Source organism: Perca fluviatilis, chromosome 24 (genome assembly GCF_010015445.1).
Source record: "Perca fluviatilis chromosome 24, GENO_Pfluv_1.0, whole genome shotgun sequence".
In the NCBI taxonomy this organism is placed as follows: domain Eukaryota; kingdom Metazoa; phylum Chordata; class Actinopteri; order Perciformes; family Percidae; genus Perca; species Perca fluviatilis.
Genome location: NC_053135.1, coordinates 21,790,024 through 21,816,191, shown reverse-complemented (window position 1 = coordinate 21,816,191; position 26,168 = coordinate 21,790,024). Strand labels below are relative to the sequence as shown.

General features: G+C 43.1%; 1 long non-coding RNA gene and 1 pseudogene across 1 annotated transcript; both read left to right on the top strand.

Moving 5' to 3' along the window:
• The first annotated feature begins 504 nt into the window (after positions 1 to 504).
• The window catches only part of LOC120554646, an 89,529-nt pseudogene continuing 63,865 nt past the window's right edge, over positions 505 to 26,168 (top strand).
• LOC120554678 lies at positions 17,530 to 21,362 on the top strand. The gene is made up of 3 exons (XR_005638558.1): positions 17,530 to 17,583; positions 18,231 to 18,345; positions 21,326 to 21,362. It is a non-coding gene; the product is annotated as an uncharacterized LOC120554678 (long non-coding RNA).

The following is a 26,168-nucleotide window of genomic DNA, read 5'->3' as shown; positions in this document are numbered from 1 at the left end:
TACAGTTTTTATTAGGTGTATAGCACAATGCTATTGAATTATCTGTGTTAAATCCAACTTTTTAACAAGTGTTACAACTAACCCCGCATATGGGGCAGGTAGTAACATTTCACCGATCGCCACTCTCGGGGGAATTGTTCAAGAATGGTAGGTCCTACAAACAAACTTTCAGTGCACCTTTGTAGCAGAGATATGTATGTTGCTTGTATAAAAATATGAGCAGTAAAACTCAAATGGTTTGAGAAATATTTAGCCAAAACCCAAAAGTGTTACTTTGTGCCCGGCCGCTCCCCTATGTGTGAAGCTCCAGCTGAAGGTAATGTAACTCTAATGTCTGTAATGTTTAGTATATACTTTAAAATCTTTAAACATCATCTGGCACTGTTTAAATTATAGATATAGAAAGAGTAAACATAATGAAAATGTTTGAACTTATTTCTAAAGGCGGTAAAAAAAGTTTCATTTTTAGTCTTTTTATGATTTCTTTCCGGGTGGAAAGTGAACATCTTCTTCATCAACTCTTCTTCATCAACTCCTTGGACTGTTTGAAGAAACTGTAAGTTGCTGTTTGGTACTTTAACAACACGTTAGTCTTTGGTCTCTTCAGGGTTAGTTTCTGACTCTGTAATGTTAAATATAATGTTTCTACTTCACTTCTTATTTCCTGAGAAAGTGTGAAGGACTCTTGTGTTGAAGATCAGAAAGCTGTCTGCAGCAGTTAGTGTTGGTCCTTCTATTCACTGACCGGACTGATGTGGAGACAACATGACTCAGCTTTTTTATTCTATAACTAAATCAACTAAACTGCATCACTATGAGCTGGCACTCCTCCGACAGGAACTAGCTTCTTTATGATGCAGCTTTGTGTTTAAATTCAATAACATGTTATTTGTAGTGTCCAATCCTGATCAGGACACTCTACAAATAGAGTAGGTGTAGACCACACACTCAGCAATCATTTGGCGAGATGACGTTTAAATTCCTGCATTCAGATATATTAGTATGGACAAATTTAAGTTATAAAATGTTGTAGGTTTCCAAGAATGAAGCCTTAGCTCAACCCTCTTCTAAATCTCCTCATCTTAATCCACATAAATAAAATCCACAGAACCACACGGTAAAAGTTTAACTCCAACTAGAAAAGAATAGACCACTGAACTACACTCAGAAACAGCTGGTGAGGTGAGTGACATCATGGCGCCCTCTGGTGACATCATCAGGAACTAAAAGCAGAGCTCCACCAAACATATTCACACATTAAAACATGTTTACAGCTTTTATGAGTTTCATTTCTATGTTTTTATCATACACACTCACCCACTTTTTACATTACATTTTATGTATTTATTTTGTAAATATTTTGTTTTTTAACACAATGTATTATTTACTTTAGTATATTCTTGTAAGAATGACCGATACCCCCATTTAGTGTGTGTGTTATGTGAGTAAAAAGGCGCTAGATGATCCGTTGGTACAGTGAATATAAAGCCGACAGAAAAATTGTTATTTGGAGAAAACGTTACTGTTAATTTGATTTTGTATTATATTAAGTATTGTATATTGTTCAAACTAGTGCAGTTAGGCATCTGAATAAATGTTGGAGTAAACACTCTTATCGTTTTTTAAAGTGTGTGTGTGTGTGTGTGGGTGTGGGTGTGTGGGTGTGTCCTGGCTCCATCTAGTGGACTGATAGTAGAACTACAGCAGCTGTTGATGTACTCAGTAATGTAAAAGAGACAAGAAGAGCCAATGAGAAATGATGTTTCCTATGCAGATGAGAGGCTGAGTTCAGCAGCATGGATCAGTGTGAGGACAGAGGAACCACTCTGACTGGGGAACCGGACCCCCAGACCAAAGCTCAGAGGTGAGAGAGCCATCTCTAAAGGGCTGTCCACACCAAAAACCATAACTATAATTAAAGCTGCAAGCAGTCAGGGTTACTGGCGGGGCCCCGCCGCTCTGCGCCCATGCATTTGTGCAGCACTCAGACACTGCAAATCATCACCAATGAAAAGGGAACTCCCTGCTGAGTTCAATGATACCTCACACAAGACTCTGTCCCACACAGTTCATTAGCTGTGAAAGGGGCGTGGCTACAGCATAAGGGGTGGGCCAAACCATGACTTATGTAAATGGAACTCTCTGAGTTCAATGATACCTCACACAATAGTGTACAAGATACAGGTAATTAGTTATTAAAAGGGGCATGGCAAAGCATAATAGGGCGGGGCAAATCATCACCAATGAAAATGGAAGTCTATGTTAAGTTCAAAGATACCTCACACAAGACTCAAACATAGGGCACGCGGGCCAAACCATGACCAATGACAAACTCTGAGTTCAATGACACCTCACACAAGACTCTACTTTAAACTGTTCAAATGTTATGAAAGGGGCGTGGCCTGAGTAAGTGGGCGTGGTTAAAGTATAGGGGCCGGCTCAGTATCACAAGTAGACAACATGCACTCGGGCCCCTAAATATATAGTTTTAAAACTCGTTCTAACTCTAGTGGATAGTGGAGTCCACACCACAACTATACTGACAATGACAGTGGAGAATGATATTGTTGGGATCACTTTCAAGAGCCATTTGGTGAACGATAGAAACACTGGCAAAACACAAAAAACGGCAACAAAAACAAACTGCGCCAACCTGAACAACGAACCGTAACAAACAGTGTTCCAGCCAATAAGCAACAAGAAGGAGTTGGTTGAGTCATGAATACTCATTGTAGAAGTAGCCTACGTGCTAATGCTGCTGCGGTGATGGCTCAACCAACTCTCGCGTATCTGTTATTGGCTGGAACACTATTATGTTCGTTCGGGAACCGGAGGGTCGTTGGTTCAAGTCCTCATACGGACCGAAAATACAGAGGTGGACTGGTAGCTGGAGAGATGCCAGTTCACCTCCCTACACCCAAACCTCTGGCTGTGTTGTGTTCTTAACAAACTGATTTGATCAGGATCCATCAGAGACCAGACTCTCCTGAACCAGAACCCAGTTGTGTGTCCTTCAAGAGTGACCGGTCTAAGGAGTGGCCTGTAGCCTTCAAAGATGGACGTCACTCTGTTGATCAAAGGTGAGGCTTTAAAACCGAGTAAAGAAAAACAAAATAATGTTTGTGTGAGATCTCCAGTTTTTAACTTTTAAAGACTTATATGGAAGTTATTTGAGCACTAATGTTCTTTTTCAAATTAGCCTCACCTCAGCCTGCAAGTTCACAAGACAAACCACAGTATGCGTGCATGACAACAAGCTTAGGGCTGTCACACTGAATACATGGTTAAACCTCATTGGCTCTTACCAGTGTATCTCCGTGTGTATTTGCTCCACAGCAATCCCGCCAATCAGTCCCAAAACCTCCCAGTTAGTGTTCTTTACAATCATTCCCTGAAAGAACCAAGCAGACCTGCTTAGTTGCACTGTCGACATCTTCTTCAGAACTTGATATTTTCAGCGTGCCATTTGCTAGTTCAAAGTTTGTTGTTTCCCGAAGCAAAAGGAGTTTTGGAAGTTAAGGGACATCTGGCGGATTGTCGTCGATCCAGATTTTCTTCCAGTAAACTAAGAAGAAGTGGTTGCTAACTGGAAACAAAATGTGTTTCTGTCAGGTGGATGCTGGATGAACCAGAACCAAGCTGTGTGTCCATGAAGAGTGACCGGTCTATGCATTTTCCTGTAGTCTTCAAAGATAGACGTCACTCTGTTGATCAAAGGTGAGGATTTAAAACTGAGTATAGAAAAACAAAACAAAATGTGTTTGTGACAGATTATCAATTGTGAGATCTCCAGTTTTTAACTTTTAATGACTTATGTTGAAGTTGTTGGAGCACTAATGTTCTTTTTCAGCAGCAGCTGCCTCACACTCACACAGTACAATATGTTGATATTGGGAGCTGCCCAGTACAACCAGTCTGACACTGACCAGCTCTACTGGAGGAGCTGGTCACTGTACACTGAGGGAAAGCCAAGTTTTAGTCACTCATATTTCCATTCAGACTATTAAGTAGATGACTGGTGACCTTAAAGCATGCGTCTCTAACCTTAAAGCCATTTATAATCAACTCTCTACCTATCTCCACCAGAACAACCTTCTTGTTCCCAACCAGTCTGGCTTCAAGGTTGGTCACTCAACAGAAACTGCCCTCCTTGCTGTCACTGAGCAGCTTCACATCGCTAGAACAACCTCTCTCTCTTCCATCATCATCCTTCTGGACCTTTCTGCTGCCTTTGACACGAGTGAACCCCCAAGATTCTCATTTCGACACTCCAGAATCTGGGTGTCTCAGGCTCTGCGCGTCTCATTGCTCACATCTTACCTGGCAGACCGAACCTACCGGATAACTTGGAGAGGATCTTGCTCAGAACCTTGCCCACTCAAAACTGTGGTTCCTCAGGGATCAGTCCTGGGTCCCCTCCTCTTTTCTCTGTACCCCAACTCTCCGGGTCTGTCATTCAGTCACACAGCTTTTCTTAACACAGCTACGCAGATGACACCCAACTAATTCTCTCCTGTCCTGAGTCGAAACTCAAGTAGCGCACGTAATCTCAGCCTGTCTGACTGACATCTCTTCTTGGATGTCCACACACCATCTGAAACTCAACCTTGACAAGACTGACCCAAGACTGACCCAAGACCTGACTATAACAATTGACAACTCTGTGGTAGTCCCCACCCAGACTGCTAGAAAACTGGGTGTGACACTTGATGACCAACTCTCCTTCACTGCCAACATTGCTGCAACTACCCGATCGTGTAGATACATGCTGCATAGCATCAGAAGGATATTTCCCTTCTAACGCAGAAGGTGGCTCAGGTTCTGGTTCAGGCTCTAGTCATTTCACGTCTAGACTACTGCCTCCTAATTGGCCTGCCTGCATGTGCCATCCGATCCCTGCAGCTCATTCAGAATGCAGCAGCTCGGCTTGTCTTCAACCTCCCCAAGTTCTCTCACACTAAACCGCTCCTCCGCTCTCTTCACTGGTTACCAATTGCTGCCTGCATCTGATTCAAGACACTTGTACTTACATATAGGGCAACGAACGGATCAGCCCCAGCCTACATTCAGGACATGGTCAAACCCTATACTCCAACCCGCCCACCCCGCTCCGCATCAGCCTAATCACTCAGTGAAATCCCGACTGTTCACTGTCCTGGCTCCCAAATGGTGGAACGAGCTCCCTATCGACATCAGGATGGCCGAAAGCCACACATCTTCCGCCAAAGGCTAAAACACATCTCTTCCGACTACACCTCGGATAAAAAAATAAAAAATAAATAATTCTTGAACCTGAACTTTCATTTGTCTCTTTGTAGCTTTGCTTATTTAAAGCTAATGTACTTGCACTTATTACTTGTTGTCTGGTGTTTGAACCTTCACAGTTGAAAGCACTTAATTGTAAGTCACTTTGGATAAAAGCGTCAGCTAAATGACATTTACACACACGGGAGCTACAATTTGCCTGCGTAGTTGCGTGGATCTGCAGGGTCTACTACTCTCCTCATGTGTAGGACAAAGTGCTGCGATTAAACGCCAGGCGATCGTATTATGTGGTAACCATGGAGATTCTTTGCACTACTGTATCACTATTGTACAACTGAATGAGATCAGCTGACTGTGGTATCATTTATCCCTAATAACAGGTTGATTTATAACAAATAGTAGCAATACTAGTCTTTCCTTACAACAGACTGTTATCGTTTATAGCTAAAACTAAAGAAGCGCCCCTTTCGTTCCACAGGGAGAACTTCAACAAAGCGGTGCTCAGCCGGTGGGCTGAAGAGTATCCCCAATACATAACACCTGGGGCAAGACCTCACTCCAAATCCATACTTTTTCAGCTGAGAACCATTAATCCTAATACCCCCATAAAAATGGTATGGGTATGGGTTGTCCAGGTTTAGCCTACCTGATATTCTGACATTTGGTAGGCTTTTGAATTGGCCATTCCTTAGTGTCCTGACCTAAATGGTCTGCACTTGTGTACTGATATTGTGAGACTTTTTACCTCGACAAGAAATCTCGTCATGTTTAATCTCGTGGGGACGAGATCTCGTCACACCCTCTACCATGCAAGAGTATCCTCAGTCCAGGTCATCCGTTCTCCTCCTCGACTACAAACAGACAATCTAAGCTCTGCTTCAGCCACCTGAGTTGTCCAATGGTTTGCCGGCACAAGGTTCCTCACCGTTGTCTCCTCAAACTTTTGTATCCCTTGTTTTACTTCTTAGTTATTTCTGTTCATTCACAGTGGGATCAGCAGTACCACCAACACTTTAATGTCAGAGAAAACCATCTGATTCAATGTTGTAATCAACAATTTAAGTCACAGGACCTTTAACTTGCGTGTGTTTCTGTGTAGAAAGACATGATGTGAGCAAATTCTTTTTCATTCCTCCACAGAGTAGACCAGGAGAGCTCAGAGGTTCCCAGTGGTCAATCTGCCCAGCAGCATCAAACACACCTGGACTCCATATTTATGGTCTGTACATGTACAACTACTTCTATTACGTCTATTCTGTTCACAATTATCTCAATGCTGCACTTTTTAGACCAGTGGACTGTCAGTCTGTCCAACATGGATCTGATGTTTGCTTCCATGATTTCAGTTTGATTGTGTCATTCATATAATCTTTCATTCAGGAAGGAAGTCCAGCTGGAGTTTGTAAGCGTAAACTCAAATCTCACCTAAACAAAAAGTTCCAGTGTATGTTTGAGAGGATTGCTAAAGCAGGAAACCCAACACTTCTGAATAAGATGTTCACAGAGATCTACATCCTAGAGGGAGGGACTGCAGAGGTCAATACTGAACATGAGGTCAGACAGATTGAAACAGCATCCAGAAATCCAGACAGACCAGAAACAACAATCAGACAAGAAGACATCTTTAAAACCCCACCTGGAAGAGATGAACCAATCAGAACAGTGATGACAAAGGGAGTGGCTGGCATCGGGAAAACAGTCTTAACACAGAAGTTCATTCTGGACTGGACTGAAGACAAAGCCAACCAGGACATCCTATTCACATTTCCATTCACCTTCAGAGAGCTTAATGTGCTGAAAGAGGAAAAGTACAGCTTGGTAGAACTAGTTGATTACTTCTTTAGTGAAACCAAAGAAGCAGGAATCTGCAGGTTTGAAGAGGTTGTGTTCATCTTTGATGGTCTGGATGAGTGTCGACTTCCTCTGGACTTCCTCAACACTGAGATCCTGACTGATGTTACAAAGTCCAACTCAGTGGGTGTGCTGCTGACAAATCTAATGGGGGAATCTGCTTCCCTCTGCTCGCCTCTGGATAACCACACGACCTGCTGCAGCCAATCAGATCCCTCCTGAGTGTGTTGACATGGTGACAGAGGTCAGAGGGTTCACTGACCCACAGAAGGAGGAGTACTTCAGGAAGAGATTCACAGATGAGGAGCAGGCCAACAGAATCATCTCCCACATCAAGACATCACGAAGCCTCCACACCATGTGCCACATCCCAGTCTTCTGCTGGATCACTGCTGCAGTTCTGGAGGACATGTTGAAGTCCAGAGAAGGAAGAGAGCTGCCCAAGACCCTGACTGAGATGTACATCCACTTTCTGGTGGTTCAGTCCAAAGTGAAGAACATCAAGTCTGACCGGAGAAGCTGAGGCAGAACCACACTGGAGTCCAGACACCAGGAAGATGATGGAGTCTCTGGGAAAACTGGCATTTGAGCAGCTGCAGAAAGGCAAACTGATCTTCTATGAATCAGACCTGAGAGAGTGTGGCATTGATATCACAGCAGCCTCAGTGTACTCAGGAGTGTTCACAGAGATCTTTGAAGAGGTGGCGGACTGTACCAGAACAAGGACAAGGTGTTCAGCTTCGTCCATCTTAGTGTTCAGGAGTTTCTGGCTGCTTTTCATGTCCATCTGACATTCACCAATTCTGGAGTCAACCTGCTGTCAGGAAAGGAAACCTCATCATGGCTGCCTAAAGTCTTCAGAGAAAAACATCTCCACCAGAGAAAACAAACAACATCAACACAGTTCTACCAGAGTGCTGTGGACGAGGCCTTACAAAGTCCAAATGGACATCTGGACTTGTTCCTCCGCTTCCTCCTGGGTCTTTCAATGCAGACCAATCAGAATCTCCTACGAGGCCTGATGACACAGACAGGAAGTAGCTCACAAACCAATCAGGAAACAGTCCAGTACATCAAAAAGAAGAATCAGTAAGAATCTGTATGCAGAGAGAAGCCTCAATCTGTTCCACTGTCTGAATGAACTGAATGATCGTTCTCTAGTGAAGGGGATCAAATGGGCCGTTGAGTTCAGGAAGTGTCTCCACAGATGAACTGTCTCCTGCTCAGTGGTCAGCTCTGGTCTTCATCTTACTTTTTATCAGAAGAAGATCTGGATGTGTTTGAGCTGAAGAAATACTCTGCTTCAGAGACGGCTCTTCTGAGGCTGCAGCCAGTGGTCAAAGCCTCCAAGAAATCTCTGTAAGTGGGATTTATTCATAATAACATACTTTATCTTTCAACAGGAGAGAAAAATAAATGAGTTGTTTCCTTCCTGTTGTCTCTCCAGACTGAGTGGCTGTAAACTGTCAGAGAGAAGCTGTGAAGTTCTTTCATCAGTTCTCAGCTCCCAGTCCTCTAGTCTGAGAGAGCTTGACCTGAGTAACAACAACCTGAAGGATTCAGGAGGGAAGCTGATCTCTGTTGGACTGAAGAGTCCGCACTCCACACTGGAGACTCTCAGGTCAGATCAAGAACGATAATCTTTGAAAACACAGTATTTAAAAACACTTAGGAAACATTCAAAAAACAGTGAGTTTTTCCAAAGTATTTTATTCTGATTCAGAATCACTTCATAAAGCATGAAATATGAACTGTGGCTGAGATCCAGAAATAATTTATATTTTAATATCATGTGACTTTGGTTACTGGACTTTTTTTTATTCCTGACTACACAAGTAGATCCGACCAGACAATCTGATTGGTCAACTAGACATTTAGAACGTACTCAAATCAGCATGACAGCACACCCATAGCCATTTGAGCACACCTAGTGCATCACATAAAATATTACTCCGCCATTTCCATGGCAACATTGTAACTTCCAGGGCTGAATCATAAAACAGTAATGTTAGCCCACAACATTGATACAATGGATTGTTCTGTTGTTATATGGAGGACTTAGTTTTGTTGAATGGGTGGAAGAGGATGAGTAGTGAATCATTGGATGTAATTACATTATTACACTCTGGATTTAACTGTTATGGAATAGTTTGGATCACATCAGCTGTTTGGATCACATCAGCTGTTAGTAACGTTAGCTTAAGTTGACTGGCTGACTAACGTTAACAGGGAGGGACTACAAATCGTATTCTGTTACTTTTCTTTATTTTGAGAGTGAATTTCCCCACAATATGAATACAGTTTGATTATAACTTTTATTTAGTTAGAAACCATTGTTGTATAATCGCCTTATTAACGTGAGAGGGTTAGATTTATCGTCATATTATCACTTCAGTCATGCTTATGCTGCTAGCGATCAAAAAATGCTTTGTTTCCAAAGCATTTTGTTCTTATTCATATGTCGGAAAGCACAAAGAAAATTGATTTTATATTGTCTATCACCAAAAGTTCAGACTTAACATTTAAACACCAATGTTGTCTGTCTTCTTCATTTCCGCCCCTCCAAGAAAGCTCATTAAGTGGGGTTTATTCATCAATAAATACTCTGCTATCTTTCAACATGAGTTAAATTTAAATAACTTGTTGCCTTCCTGTTGTCTCCCCAGACTGAGTGGCTGTAACCTGTCAGAGAGAAGCTGTGAAGCTCTGTCCTCAGTTCTCAGCTCCCAGTCCTCTAGTCTGAGAGAGCTGGACCTGAGTAACAACAACCTGCAGGATACAGGAGGAAAGCTGATCTCTGTTGGACTGAAGAGTCCACACTGCACACTGGAGACTCTCAGGTCAGGATTCATTAACCCATTCACACTCTGATTAACTTCAGTTGATTAAACAACTTCGAAGTAGTTATTTATTATATAATTATTAATTTCTAGACTCAGAGTTACGTTCCATGAGGATTTTCTCATTGTTTACTTTTGTTGTCCATCCATCCATCCATCTTCGTCCGCTTATCCGGTGTCGGGTCGCGGGGAGCAGCTCCAGCAGGGGACCCCAAACTTCCCTTTCCCGAGCAACATTAACCAGCTCGGCTGGGGGATCCCGAGGCGTTCCCAGGCCAGGTTGGAGATATAATCCCTCCACCTAGTCCTGGGTCTTCCCGAGGCCTCCTCCCAGCTGGACGTGCCTGGAACACCTCCCTAGGGAGGCGCCAGGGGCATCCTTACCAGATGCCCGAACCACCTCAACTGGCTCCTTTCGACGCAGCGGAGCAGCGGCTCTACTCCGAGCTCCTCACGGATGACTGAGCTTCTCACCCCACCTAAGGGAGACGCCAGCCACCCTCCTGAGAAAACCCATTTCGGCCGCTTGTACCCTGGATCTCGTTCTTTCGGTCATGACCCAGCCTTCATGACCATTGGTGAGGGTAGGAACGAAAACTGACCGGTAGATCGAGAGCTTTGCCTTCTGGCTCAGCTCTCTTTCGTCACAACGGTGCGATAGATGGAATGTAATACCGCACCCGCGCCGATTCTCCGACCAATCTCCGCTCCATTGTCCCCTCACTCGCGAACAAAACCCCAAGGTACTTGAACTCCTTCACTTGGGGTAAGGACTCATTCCCTACCTGGAGAAGGCATTCCATCGGTTTCCTGCTGAGAACCATGGCCTCCGATTTAGAGGTGCTGATCCTCATCCCAACCGCTTCACATTCGCGCTGCGAACCGATCCAGTGAGTGCGTACGAAGTCGTGAGGCCGATGGGCCATCAGGACCACATCATCTGCAAAAGCAACTTTTGTTGTTAAATAATTAAATAGAAAAGATGATTTAAAAGGTTTATTATAAATCTGGACCAAAATGTTCCTGGACAACAAAAACAAAACAAACACATGGCTCCACGTGTTCAAAGAGTTCCTGTGTGTTATTCTGTGTGTTTGCAGTCTGTCAGGCTGTCTGATCTCAGAGAAAGGGTGTTCTTCTCTGGTCTCAGCTTTGAGCTCCAACCCCTCCCATCTCAGAGAGCTGGACCTGAGCTACAATCATCCAGGAGACTCAGGAGTGAAACTACTGTCAGCTGGACTGAAGGATCCTCTCTGGAGACTGGACACTCTCAGGTATAAACACTGAACCAAAAGGAGATCTTTATGTAGGAAGTTTTAAAGGAGAACATCTCCAGGAACTGAAATGATAACTCCCTATATTCGCCGAGCTTGTCATATATGACAAAAAAATAGCGATTTATATTAGACATATATAGACATTTTTAATAATTTTACAGCAATAAGAGATAGAGACTTACCGTCTTTTCCTGCTAAAAGCTAACACTCTGTCCGTCATGGGGGTGTCTTTGTAGCCCCTTACAGGAGGTTTTCTATCCCGCCTGGAACTTGTGCCTTTTTTTGGGGTCTTTGAGCAATAAATCCAAACTCTTACTTCCAAGATTGATCCACTTTGTGTCCATAATTTATGAATTTCCTGCCGCTGGTTGTTGCTAGTTCTGATGCTAACCATCCATTTTGTTTCCCATGATGCTTTGGGAGAGGCTTGTTTTTGTCTTGTTAACCAATGAAAGGCAGGTCTGTCGCACATTAGGCCCAATTAAGGCCGTCAATATGTCATCGAAGCACAACAAAGATTTTATATTGTGAGGAGAGATCACTCAAAGTCAGAATAGTAAGATGTGACCAAGGATTGTCTATTACTGTTCTGCAGAGAAGAATGACATCATCATTTTGCAATGGATGACTCCAAATATATAGGGGAACTGTTTTAGACAACACAAATGCTTGTGTAGCATTGCTGTGTGTTTGATATTGACATTATTATTTTGAGTATTGGCATAAGTGAATATCATGAGGGCAAAAGCGTCTGGACTTTTAAAATTTTATGTTAGATATTTTGTCAACTGTATAACTTATGTTTATTTTTTCACTGCTTGACTCCCAAGACATATGAGAAATGTTTTAGACAGGAGATTGGCTTAGCTTGTATTGCTCTGTGTGTGTGATATCAATACATATCTGTGAGATTCTTTTTTTTTTTTTTTTTTTTTTTTTGTGTTAAAAAATTTTTTTTATTTTTTTGTTTTAATAATAAAATTTTTTTTGGGTTTTTAATTTTTTTTTAAAGGTTGTAAAAGAATAGGTTTACATGGTTTAATTTTCAAAAAACACCATAATTTTGTTGTACTGCACAGCTCCTTGGTTGGCGTCCTAAAGTCACATCTTTTAATGTCTTTGCAAAGGTGCTGACAGTATCTTTGCGGAGGTGGACATTGTCGTATATCTGCGGATATTGAGGTAGGGTGGTGGGCCAGGTGGACATTTGGCATGAGGGCACATCCACGTGAGATTTCAGCATTTATCCGGTGGATGTTGTCAGGATGGAAGTCTCTTCGTGCGAGGGATGGTAGAGATTATAATCTTTGATGAGGGGAAGGTCTGTGTCGCCCTCTGTGCTACTCTCTTCACAGACGCCCTACCCTCTCCTGCTGTAGTCTCAGGTCATTAGTACCTGTGTGGATGATAACATGGCTAGGATGGGCTCAGTGAGCAGCTGGAGGGCATTGTCAGTCCTGGGGCATTGCATTTTGGTAACTTTTTGTCCAGGGAAAAGCTGGTCCTCATTCACAAATTTCCCATTAGAATCTATAAGGACAATGTACTCAGCATTGCTGGTTTTATTTTGCTCTCCAGATGTTTTAGGCTTGTTGGTAGTGGCCTCTCTATGTTAGTAGTGGTGGGGGGGGCATTACTGCAGGTTGTTGTGATGGTCTGGTGTTAGTTAGGGTGGAGGTGGATGGCTGTGGGATGTTGCTCTTCTCCTCACTGCTGATCTTCTCCTTTCTCTGTTTCTCAGTCTCTGCCAGAGCTTTGATGGTATTGAAGTTCTCTTGGACAGAGCTGAAAGTGGTCTCATTGCCTTGAAACATGATGGTTCCATTGTGTTAGACATTGACAGTGAGAGGTGGGCTGTCCTCGTCTTCATCTTCAATGACTATCTGTTTCCCACTGCATATGCCTCTCTTCTTGTGATGGTCATAGTGGGCACAGATAGCTTTATGTCACGATCGGTACTGTCCGTGTACAGTAATAGGTTACTAATTCCTCCTGTGTGGCATATACAGTTCAGGCCAAACGTTTGGACACACCCTCTCATTCAATGCATTTCCTTTATTTTCACTACTATTTACATTGTAGATTCTCACTGAAGGCATCAAAACTATGAATTAAATTATGTACTTAACAAAAAGTGTGAAATAACTGAAAACATGTCTTATATTCTAGTTTCTTCAAAGTAGCCACCTTTTGCTCTGAATACTACTCTTGGCATTCTCTTGATGAGCTTCAAGAGGTAGTCGCCTGAAATGGTTTACCAAAAGTCTTGAAGGAGTTCCCAGAGATGCTTAGCACTTGTTGGCCCTTTTGCCTTCCCTCTGTGGTCCAGCTCACCCAAAACCATCTCGATTGGGTTCAGGTCTGGTGACTGTGGAGGCCAGGTCATCTGGTGCAGCACTCCATCACTCTGCTTTATGGTCAAATAGCCCTTACACATCCTCGAGGTGTGTTTGGGGTCATTGTCCTGTTGAAAAATAAATGATGGTCCAACTAAACGCAAAACCGGATGGGATGGCATGTCGCTGTGGTAGCGGTTCAGTATGCCTTCAGTTTTGAATAAATCCCCAACAGTGTCACCAGCAAAGCACCCCCACACCATCACACCTCATCCTTCATGCTTCACGGTGGGAACCAGGCATGTAGAATCCATCCGTTCACCTTTTCTGCGTCGCACAAAGACACGGCGCGGTTGGAACCAAAGATCTCAAATTTGGACTCATCAAACCAAAGCACAGATTTCCACTGTCCATTCCTTGTGTTTCTTGGCCCAAACATATCTCTTCTGCTTGTTGCCTCTCCTTAGCAGTGGTTTCCTAGCAGCTACTTGACCATGAAGGCCTGATTCACGCAGTCTCCTCTTAACAGTTGTTCTAGAGATGTCTGCTGCTAGAACTCTGTGTGGCATTCATCTGGTCTCTAATCTGAGCTGCTGTTAACTTGCGATTTCTGAGGCTGGTGACTCGGATGAACTTATCCTCAGCAGCAGAGGTGGCTCTTGGTCTTCCTTTCCTGGGGCGGTCCTCATGTGAGCCGGTTTCGTGTAGCGCTTTGATGGTTTTTGCGACTGCACTTGGGAACACATTCAAAGTTTTCGCAATTTTCCAGACTGACTGACCTTCATTTGTTAAAGTAATGATGGCCACTTGTTTCTCTTTACTTAGCTGATTGGTTCTTGCCATAATATGAATTCTAACAGTTGTCCAATAGGGCTGTCGGCTGTGTATCAACCTGACTTCTGCACAACACAACTGATGGTCCCAACCCCATTAATAAGGGAAAAAATTCCACTAATTAACCCTGACAAGGCACACCTGTGAAGTGAAAACCATTTCAGGTGACTACCTCATGAAGCTCATTGAGAGAACTCCAAGGGTTTGCAGTGCTATCAAAAAGCAAAGGGTGGCTACTTTGAGGAATCTAAAATATAAGACATGATTTCAGTTATTTCACACTTTTTTGTTAAGTACATAATTCCATATGTGTTCATTCATAGTTTTGATGCCTTCAGTGAGAATCTACAATGTAAATAGTCATGAAAATAAAGAAAATGCATTGAATGAGAAAGTGTGTCCAAAATTTGGCCTGTACTGTATCTGCAGTCAAGGCCTCTGGGTTTCTCTGAGTATTTTGTGTTTATAAGCTTTCTTGGCCTGTGAACTTTTAATTTCTGTTGGGTAATCCCAACATTGTTTCAGTTCCTAACTGCTGCTCTGTTGCTCCCTCTGCTGCTACTTAGCACGCTATGTTAAGTTAGCACAGGTAGCACAGGCTAGCCTTGGTTTCTTGAGGTAGAAATTACAAATTAAACTTTTGTGGGTATGAAGGAAGCTTACCTTACTACTCTACTACAGCTTCTCTTGAGGAGGAAGGAGACGGTGCTAGCCTTTGGTGGGTGTTTCCTTTAGTTTGGAGCCTTTTGGTCCTTAGTTTTGCGTAACATAGCCTTCTTGCTCTGTCTTTAGCTGTTGTTAGCAGAGTTAGCTGTTGTGTTAGCAGAGTTAGCTGTTGTTAGCAGAGAGAATTGGTGTGGGAGAAAATTGCTGCTAATAGACTATAGACTACTAATCCCATTCTGAGGCTGTAGCACTATGATCATTAACAGAACTATAATGTATAATCATTTATTTCTTTTTAATGGCTCTCACTGTTTTGTGTCCAGGGAACACTACAAAAACGTTTAAAAAACGTTTCAGAGCGAAGTCACACTTTTCTGACGGCTCTGCATATTAATTAATACAGCCCTTTTCATCAACGGGATCGTCGACAAAAGGACATGACATGTTTGAGAAAAAAACGTTTTATAGTATGCCTAACATAAACAAATCCGTTTTTTTATTCATGCAGATAACAAACAAACATTAAAATGTGCCTGATCCAGACTGAATGAATGAATGAGGAAACGAGTTTCTCCTCCCTCTGAGAGGGAGGAGAATGAGAGAAACTCAAGGTTTCTTGAAGAAAACCTGCTCCCGACCAGGTTAGGTTCACAGGCTCAGTTACCATAGTAACTGACTCTGAGGTTTAGTTACCTCTCTTTCTGAAAACTTAGATTAAAAAGAGAAGCTGATCCATTTTAGTATTTTTCATTTAGACCCGTAGGGTCTATGGTTTTAAAAAGATGGAGTTTTCCTCTTCTTAAGCTTAGATTCTTTGAGTTTTTAGGTTTGTCTCAGTTTGAAACTATTTATTTGTCATTTCTGTAAGAGCTTCAAAAAACATGTCCACTTCTCTCTCTCTTCTCTTTCTCTCTCTCTCTCTCACTCTCTCTCTCTCTCTCTCTCTCCCTCTCTCTCCCTCTCTCTCCTCTCCCCCTCTCTCCCTGTCTCTCTCTACCTCCCTCCCACTCTCTCCCTCTCTCTCTGTCTCTTTTCTGTCCCTCTCCCATTTTCTTGCTCCCTCTCCCCTCTCTCTCCCTCTCTCCCTTCCTCCTCTTTTCTCTCCCCCTCCTTCTCTCCCTCCTCTCCTCCTCCTCTCTCTCCCTCTCCCTCTCTCCTCTCACTCCCTCGCCCCATATTTCTGCCTCTCTCTCTCTCTCTCTCTGTCTCCAAATTGTTTTATATTGCAAGCACAAATTAGTGTCATACTGTCTGTTAAACTAAATTAAATATTTTAATTGATTGGCAGCCGAAATATGAATGTAAATGAGTAAATTCTAACCGTACATTTGATCAGAGTGAAGCTGTCTGTGAGAGTGATGTAATGCCCTCCTCCCTTCCTCCTTTCAGGGTGGAGCCTGCTGGAGTCAGATGGTTGACACCAGGTCTGAGGAAGTGTAAGTGTGTTTTTAATTGTATTCATCAAACTGTGACATCACTAATTCAACCCTTTGATGTCATCATCAAAGTGTTGATTGGTTAATAACTGCAGCTGTGTTGTGTCTCGTTCTCTCCATCAGATTCTTGTGAACTTGCACTCACGAAAAACACAGTGAACAGAAACCTCAAACTGTCTGACAACAACAGGAAGGTGACATTAGTGATGGAGGATCAGCCATATCCTGATCATCCAGAGAGGTTTGGCTCCTGGTGTCTTCAGCTGCTGTGTAGAGATGGTCTGACTGGTCGCTGTTACTGGGAGGTTGAGAGGAGAGGAGATGTTTCTATAGCAGTGAGTTACAGAGGAATCAGGAGGAGAGGAAACAGTGATGTGTATGTTTGGAGGTAATGATCAGTCCTGGAGTCTGATCTGCTCTGATGGTGGTTACGCTGTCTGTCACAATCACAGAGAAACACCTTCCTTCTTTGTCTCTGGTAGAGTCTCTGATATATTATCTGTCTCTGATAGAGTAGCAGTGTATGTGGATTGTCCTGCTGGCTCTCTGTCCTTCTACAGAGTCTCCTCTGACTCACTGATCCACCTCCACACCTTCAACACCACATTCACTCAACCTCTTTATCCTGGGTTTGGGTTCAGGTTCAGGTCTCCTGGTTCCTCAGTGTCTCTGTGTTCTGTGTAGGATGGAGAGTCTCCTCCTGTTTCTCACTGCTGATCAGTTGAGTCTGTACAGGATCACACTTACAGAAATATTTCAGCTTATTGTTATGAACTAATGAATGAACTTTGTATAAAATAATTCAGAATGATTGAACAGATTCCTGGTGAACATTGTAAACTTCTTCCACTTCCTGTCCTTTAAAGATGGAAGCTGTGATCATCAAATTGTAGAAATGTTGTTGACTTGTGTCATGTTTAGTTTTGAGTTCTGTATCTTTTAACAATAAAAGCATAACGTTATTATCAGTGTTTTTGTGGTCTTTCTTTTTAACTTTTACACACAATAAGATGTCTGTGTCCCAGAGGTCTTCCAGGTCCAGCTGCAGTGTGAGATACCCTACAATCAGAGCAGTCAAGTACGTAAAGTCTTTAACTTTTTCATTTTCATATTGTGTTGAGTTCAGGGGAGCATAGAGTCTGTCTGTTTTCTCTCCGTTAGTTATCTGCTCAGCCAGCTGCTGGAACTTCACACTGTGTTATTAGTACTTTTACTGCAGTAACATGTCATCAATGTGCTATTAGTACTTTTACTGCAGTAACATGTCATCAATGTGCTATTAGTACTTTTACTGCAGTAACATGTCATCAATGTACTATTAGTACTTTTACTGCAGTAACATGTCATCAATGTTGTATTAGTACTTTTACTGCAGTAACATGTCATCAATGTGCTATTAGTACTTTTACTGCAGTAACATGTCATCAATGTTCTATTAGTACTTTTACTGCAGTAACATGTCATCAATGTGACAGAAAAGCTGTTTGATTGGATCTGTTGGAGGTTTGATTCACTCCCACATTAATATGTTTGTGTTGAAGACTTCACTGTTGGTATCACTGAGGAAAGAAGACAGAGGGGGATGAATTTCATATTTTAGGAAACATGTTCAGCTTGTGTAATGAGTAGTCAGTGTCTACAGTCATTAAATCTTTCAGTCACTAACGGAGCATTAACACAGCAGTCCAAATGTACTTATATTGTGAAAATCTGCTCCTGTTGCAGCCCTTCCTGTCTGCTTCCTGACAGGTGGAGCTGGGACTCATTCCAGGGAACAGCTCACCTGTGAGTGACCCCCTTCTTCATCAACTCTTCTTCATCAACTCTGTTTGAAGAAACTGTAAGTTGCTGCGTTTGATACTTTTACAACACGTTAGTCTTTGGTCTCTTCAGGGTTAGTAATAATAATAATTAATACTTTTATAAATTGTTCACTCTGTTGTTATTACACACATTACACACAGGTCTGAATTACACACACATCCTCAGTACCTATACATGCTAATGGAGAGATGTCAGAGTGAGGGAGCTGCCCATGGAAAGGCGCCGAGCAATTGGGGGTTCGGTGCCTTGCTCAAGGGCACCTTGGCTGTGCCCAGAAGGTGAACTGGCACCTCTCCAGCTACCAGTCCACCACCATACTTTGGTCCGATGGGGACTTGAACCTGAGCTACTGCCACCCCCTAGTTTCTGGCTCTGTAATGTTAAATATAATGTTTCTACTTCACTTCTTATTTCCTGAGAAAGTGTGGAGGACTCTTGTGTTGGAAGATAAATCTCCATGTTGGTGATTTACTGGAATCAAACAGCTGATCTTTATTTCCTTTCTCCAGCTGTCAGAAAACAAACTGTTGTCTCCATCAGAGTAAAGTGAGACACAACACAACTCTAATGTTGCTGCTAAAATGTTCAATGTTCGGGTTTATTGACATAACAGAAGTGTCCAATGAAATGCAATCATCATTTCCAGCTGGCTCTGATGAAGTTAAGGTACCAACCGGCCTCTGTGGACTTTGGGATGAAATATCAGGAAAAACATTTTTCAAAAATATATTCCATAAAGGCGACTAAAACTCTGAAAAAAGCAACAAATACTTGGTTTGGCGTGCAGTTTAGTGCCCCAAATTCCACTATGGACATGCCAAGACCCGCCCTACAAATTCTATTGGTTGGGGTTAAGCATTTGACCTAGAGTGGTTAAGGTTAGGATAACCTTTCTCCAGCTGTCAGAAACTCTCAAAATCATTTTGGGTCAAATGGCCTTATGAATGGGAGAGCTAGGGGTACTACTATGATCGCATCAAAATCTATGTTTTTAAAACGCTAAGAAGGCTTGACACAACATGAAACTTTGCTCCAAGTATCACCAGAGTCTCTACACATGAACTCAGCATTGAGAACATGGTTTGTGTTCACAGAGTTTACTAAAAAGGATTTGAATGACTGACTTTAGCAGTTGGGGTTTCCAGTCGCTACCTTCTCGCCAGTCAAAAAGTGTCTGATAAACTCTGTGTACATAAACTATGTTCCGATACTCGGGTTCATGTGTAGAGGAATTGAAAAACTGTGTACATTCATAAACTGTTCATAGGATAGTATATCACCAGATCCATCGAAAATATTAAGAATTTGATTTAAATCTCTTTGCCCAACCATTTAGGAAAAAATAAGGATTTGTTCCTAATAAGTATGTTACAGTTGTTCCAGAGGAAAGTCTTGTGCAATGAAAAATTGTGGACAGTTCGCTGATGGAAATTTCATAAATTAATCTGCAATTTATTTGGCATTTTAAAATAAAAGAAATACCTCCAATTTTGATAAAAATGGGATTTGAGATAAAATACCAAATTGATTCTGGGTTTTTAAAGACACATTTTTAACAATTTCACTTTAAAGGTGTTCACAGTGTCAATGAAATCTAGGACTTCAAGACCTTCTTCTGCTTTACTACTGGAAAGTACATTTGTCTTTAGCTTATGTGACTTATTTTTCTCTGTAAACTGAGCGTCCGGAAATTTACTGGAAACTCCCCCCCTTTGCAGCCCTAGTCTTACCCATAACAGTCTAATGGTGCGTTCTGTTATTCTCAACAAACCGACTCGGACCTCGGATATGACGTCACTTCCACACTTCAAGCGTTCTGGTATGTTTTGCGAGTCCGAGTCAGAGAAAAAACATGGACGCCACCAGGAAAGCTGTTGCTATGGTAGCACTGGCCGAGTTAGCAACACTAACCATGTTAGCAAACAAGGCTTCATTCAATATTGCACTCATAACAAGACCGATTCCCAAACCAACAGGCAGGGAAACGGATGCAGTAAGGTATTAAAGTAATACGAGTGAGCATCATTATGGAGTGACACACAGAGACACACACACACACACACACACAGAGACACACGCACACACAGAGACACACACACACACACACACAGAGACACACACACACACACACACACACACAGAGAAACACACAGAGAAACACACAGAGGCATAGACACACACACAGACACACACACACACAGAGGCATAGACACACACACAGACACAGAGGCATAGACACACACACAGACATACACACACAGAGGGAGAGACACACACACAGACACACACACACACAGACACACACACACACACAGAGGCATAGACACACACACACACACACACAGAACACAGCACAGAGAGCACACACACACACACCATTACATCTTGATGTGCTTGTTGTTGTGTAAGAATTTCTCCCATCTAGCGTTGAGATCATATATCAACTCTCTCTGATTTAAAGTCTTCATTTAAACAGCCAAAGAGGTCCAAAAACAATGACAATTCATACTCACAGGTCACACAGGGCGCTGCCATCTTGGAATCCATATATATATATATTTTTCCTCGGTGTCCTCACTGTTGTCCGAGATCCCGGAACCGGAAATCAGAGAAAAGGTGGCGTGTTGGTGCTTGTTGCTAGGCAACGCGTTGTTTTCTAAATCCGAACTCCGACACGGATAAATAATAGAACGCACCATAAAGGTCTTACCCTGAAAATTCACCTCAAAACCGAAAATAAAGGCAAACAACACATTTGCAGGATTACACCGATTTTTTGTTGAGCTTCAATGGGGAATAAAGACTAACAAGACAGATAACAACATTGAACACGACACTAACAGGAATTTATTTTTTTAATTTAGCCGATTAATTTTTTATAGTGACACTGGAGGTGCTGGATCCATCCTTAACTTTTAAAGAGAACAAACTGCTACCTTACCTCGCTGAGTATCAGTCGGCTGGTTGTTATTCTGATCCTCTCTTTCCTTCTGCAGTCGTTCTGTCCAGTGAAGAAGAAGAGGAAGAAGAAGAGGAAGAAGAGGAGGAAGGAGAGGAGGAAGGAGACAGAGGAAAGAGGACGACACAAAGCTCACAGCAGAGACCGGTAGGTGACTCAAACTACAGACTCAAAGTTTTTAGCAACGTCTTCCTATGTTCCCAGATGTTAAAGTGATGTTAGAAACAGATGCTGGACAGAGTTGGACATGTCCAGTCTGGTCTGGTGGAGTTGGTAGAGTTGGACATGTCCAGTCTGGTCTGGTGGAGTTGGTAGAGTTGGACATGTCCAGTCTGGTCTGGTGGAGTTGGTAGAGTCTGACATGTCCAGTCTGGTCTGGTGGAGTTGGTAGAGTCTGACATGTCCAGTCTGGTCTGGTGGAGTTGGTAGAGTCTGACATGTCCAGTCTGGTCTGGTGGAGTTGGTAGAGTTGGACATGTCCAGTCTGGTCTCGTGGAGTTGGTAGAGTTGGACATGTCCAGTCTGGTCTGGTGGAGTTGGTAGAGTCTGACATGTCCAGTCTGGTCTGGTGGAGTTGGTAGAGTTGGACATGTCCAGTCTGGTCTGGTGGAGTTGGTAGAGTCTGACATGTCCAGTCTGGTCTGGTGGAGTTGGTAGAGTTGGACATGTCCAGTCTGGTCTGGTGGAGTTGGTAGAGTTGGACATGTCCAGTCTGGTCTGGTGGAGTTGGTAGAGTTGGACATGTCCAGTCTGGTCTGGTGGAGTTGTAGAATGTCGGAACAATGTTACCCATTTTCCAACAAAAGGCAATATTCTAACAGTTTGAAATATTGTTAAAATTGATTGTTTATAATATATAAATAAATAAAAATAGTTTCTGAAACATTCATTCATTAAGTATTTTAAAATTATTCACTAAAATAATATATTTGCATAACATGTAAATGATTAGAATAAAGGATTATAGTATTACAAAGAAAAACATTAAATGTAATTTAAAATGTTGCTCTGCTTGTCCTTCCTGCTGATGTCCACCAGAGGGCTCCATGTAACCACTGATCTACAGTTATTATTTCCTAGATTTGGTAATGTGTGAATAGCAGAACTTTGGGTTAGTTTGATGCTCTCGGCGTTTCCTCTTGTTCCCTTTTTAAAGTTTATTTTAACTTCCTGGAGTTTGTTTCACAGCTTTTTCTCTCTGTGTGAAGCTCCAGCTGAAGGTAATTTAACTCTGTCTGGAATATATATATGTATATGTATGTATGTATGTATGTATGTATATATATATATACACACCACGGTGCTACCACGGTGTATAGGGGGGGGAGGGGGAGACCACGGTGTAGAGGGGGAGGGAGGGGGAGACCACGGTGTAGAGGGGGAGGGAGGGGAGAGACGGAGGAGACCACGGTGTAGAGGGGGAGGGAGGGGAGAGACGGAGGAGACCACGGTGTAGAGGGGGAGGGAGGGGAGGAGACCACGGTGTAGAGGGGGAGGGAGGGGAGACCACGGTGTAGAGGGGGAGGGAGGGAGACCACGGTGTAGAGAGGGGGAGGGAGGGAGGGAGGGAGACCACGGTGTGAGAGAGGGGAGGGAGGGAGGGAACCACGGTGTAGAGAGAGGGGGAGGAGGGAGGGAGGACCACCGGTGTAGAGAGAGGGGAGGGAGGGAGGGAGGGAGACCACGGTGTAGAGAGAGGGGGAGGGAGGGAGGAGGGAGACCACGGTGTAGAGAGAGGGGAGGGAGGAGGGAGACCACGGTGTAAGAGAGGGGAGGGAGGGAGGGAGGGAGACCACGGTGTAGAGAGAGGGGGAGGGAGGGAGGGAGGGAGACCACGGTGTAGAGAGAGGGAGGGAGGGAGAGGGGGAGACCACGGTGTAGAGAGAGGGGAGGGAGGGAGAGGGGGAGACCACGGTGTAGAGAGAGGGGGAGGGAGACCACGGTATAGAGGGGAGGGAGGGAGAGGGGGAGACCACGGTGTAGAGGGGGAGGGAGGGGAGAGGGGGAGACCACGGTGTAGAGGGGGAGGGAGGGGAGACCACGGTTAGTAGAGAGGGGGAGGGAGACCACGGTTAGAGGGGGAGTGAGGGAGGGAGACCACGGTGTAGAGGGGGAGGAGGGAGGGAGACCACGGTGTAGAGGGGGAGGGAGACCACGGTGTAGAGGGGGAGGGAGGAGACCACGGTGTAGAGGGGGAGGGAGACCACGGTGTAGAGGGGGAGAGGGAGACCACGGTGTAGAGGGGAAGAGGGAGGGAGACCACGGTGTAGAGGGGGAGGGAGACCACGGTGTAGAGGGGGAGGGAGGGAGAGACCACGGTGTAGAGGGGAGGGAGGGAGGAGACCACGGTGTAGAGGGGGAGGGAGGGAGACCACGGTGTAGAGGGGAGGGAACACGGTGTAGAGGGAGGGAGGACCACGGTTAGAGGGGGAGGGAGGAAATAGAGAGGGAGGGAGGGAGGGAGACCACGGTGTAAAGAAGTTCCTCAACTGTTCCACGTTGTCTTTTACACCAAATTGTAATATCTCAGACACTTTATGAGGCCAGTTTTTATCATCTTAAAGTGATGGTTCGGATAATTTCACCTTAGGGTCCTTTGCACCAGTGACCTGAGCCAAACACCCCCGAAGCTTTCTTCACCTGGGTCGAACATTGGGAGAGTTAGCGTGAGAGTAGCGTTCTCAGCTGAATAGCTTAGCGCGAGGCTAATGGACCCAGTGATGTATCTCGGTAAGTTACCCCACTAATAATCAGAGATGGGAAGTAAGGAAATACAAATACTGCGTTACTGTACTTAAGTAGATTTTTCGGATATTTCTACTTTACTTTACTATTTTTTTTGTGGCGACTTTTACTTTTACTCCTTACATTTTAACACCAATATCGGTACTTTCTACTCCTTACATTTTAAAAATTGGCTCGTTACTTTAGTTTTGTACAAGAGGTCGTAATGTCGGAGAAGAAGCGGACACGCCACACACATGGCGCACGCAACGTCGCGACACAAGAAAAAGAAAGAGAGACTGCTGTCCGGAGGATAATCAGTTGAGATCGGTGTGTGCGTCCTTGAGAACTGTAAGTCGTATAACTTATGTTGTCAGTTAATGTAAGCCTGTTGTTGCATTGGTCTATAGTTCCTGCACAGTTAAAGTAGGTTAGCTAGTGATTTAGTTGTTTGTGTTCTTCACCTGTTAGCTAGGTTTCACGTTGCTACACGCAACGTCATTCCCAAGCATCAAAAGAGAGAAGTTGTCTCTGTCCGTGTTTTACAGACACCCCCGGGCGGGGTACAGTTTGAAACCAACATCAGCTTTAAATACGGTCCTAATCTAGTCCTCACTAGCAAATTTCAAATAATTTCCCTGGAGTTACCGTTATTATTTTTCACGTGATCAATACTGAATTCAATCTAATTGGATGGGAATATACTGTTGGCTACGTTGCATGTAACGCACCAGTACAAGACGACTCGACAGATTGGACGCATTCTGCATTCATTTGCGGCAAATAATTGCAGCATGATGGTGGTAACGTTAGCACTAGTAGTATGGACGGCGACATGATTGAAAAATGAAGAAAAAACGGGAGATCCCAGAGATTAGGCGCAACAAGCAGCAAGACATTCCCAATCATCCCTGGCCTTATCTGAGAGAGATGTTTGAGATAGGCTAGGAGGCATCAAGTATGGATCTGTGAATTCTCACAGAATCACAATTGAATTCAATGGCATATAAAGAGCCTGGTTTTTATGTCCACTGAAGTTTCTCATCTTGCACTCTAGTAACGTGTGTGATCCAGGTAGCTTGCATAAAAAATTCGCAAGGCTACTTTTTACTTTTATACTTTAAGTACATTTCAAAGCCTGTACTTTGTTACTTTTAACTAAGTAAAGAAGTTAAATCAGTACTTCTACTTTTACCAGAGTATTTTTTAACACAAGTATCTGTACTTCTACTTGAAGTGCGCGGGAAGTGAGTACTTTTGCCATCTCTGCTAATAATGCCCGAAATGATACCAAAGGTCTACACTAGTATATATAGGTTATGTACTCATAAAACGATGGATTGTAAAGTTTGTAAGTACACCAGAAGTTTATGTAAATAACACTTCCCTGCTCTCTTCTGTTCTCTGCTGTTGTTGCTGCTGTGAGACGAGTGCTTAGGGACATCTACAAATCACAACACCTAAAAAGAGATGCAAAATAATTATTTATTAATTTAATGATTAAATAAGGTAATGTCTCCCAACTTACCTCAATTATAACTTTAAAGTTATAATTAATATTTATAATTATAGTTATAGTTATAGTTATAATTAATATTTATAATTAATTTAACTTTAACAAAGTTAAATTGTTGTATCTCTTCGTGTGTAGGTAATTTGTAGACATCCCTAAGCACTCGTCTAACGCAGGTAGCAGCAGCAGCAACAGAGAGCAGAAGCCAGCAGCAAGTGTTCATAAACTTCTGGTGTACACTAAACTTACAATCCATCGTTTAGTACATATCCTATTACTGTACTAGTGTAAGAGGTTTGCATAATATTTCGGGCATTAGGAGTTTAACTTACGAGATGCAACGTGGTCCATTAGCCCCGCTAAACTATTCAGCTGATAACGCGCTACTCTATGCTAACTCTCCCAATGTTCAACCCAGGTGAAAAAGCTTCTGGGGGGGTTGTTGGTTGGGGACAGGGGCTAAGGGGCCATGAAACTAAACGACCAACCATCACTTTAAGTGCTGTTTTTGAATCTGAATTGTATTTATGAGAGTCCGTTAGTCTGAAACAACTATGTGCATTCATTAGGAAGAGAAGCAGTGAGGTCATTATTTTGTCATCTTTTTTTTTGCCCAATCTGAATAGCATTTCAATGTATGTTT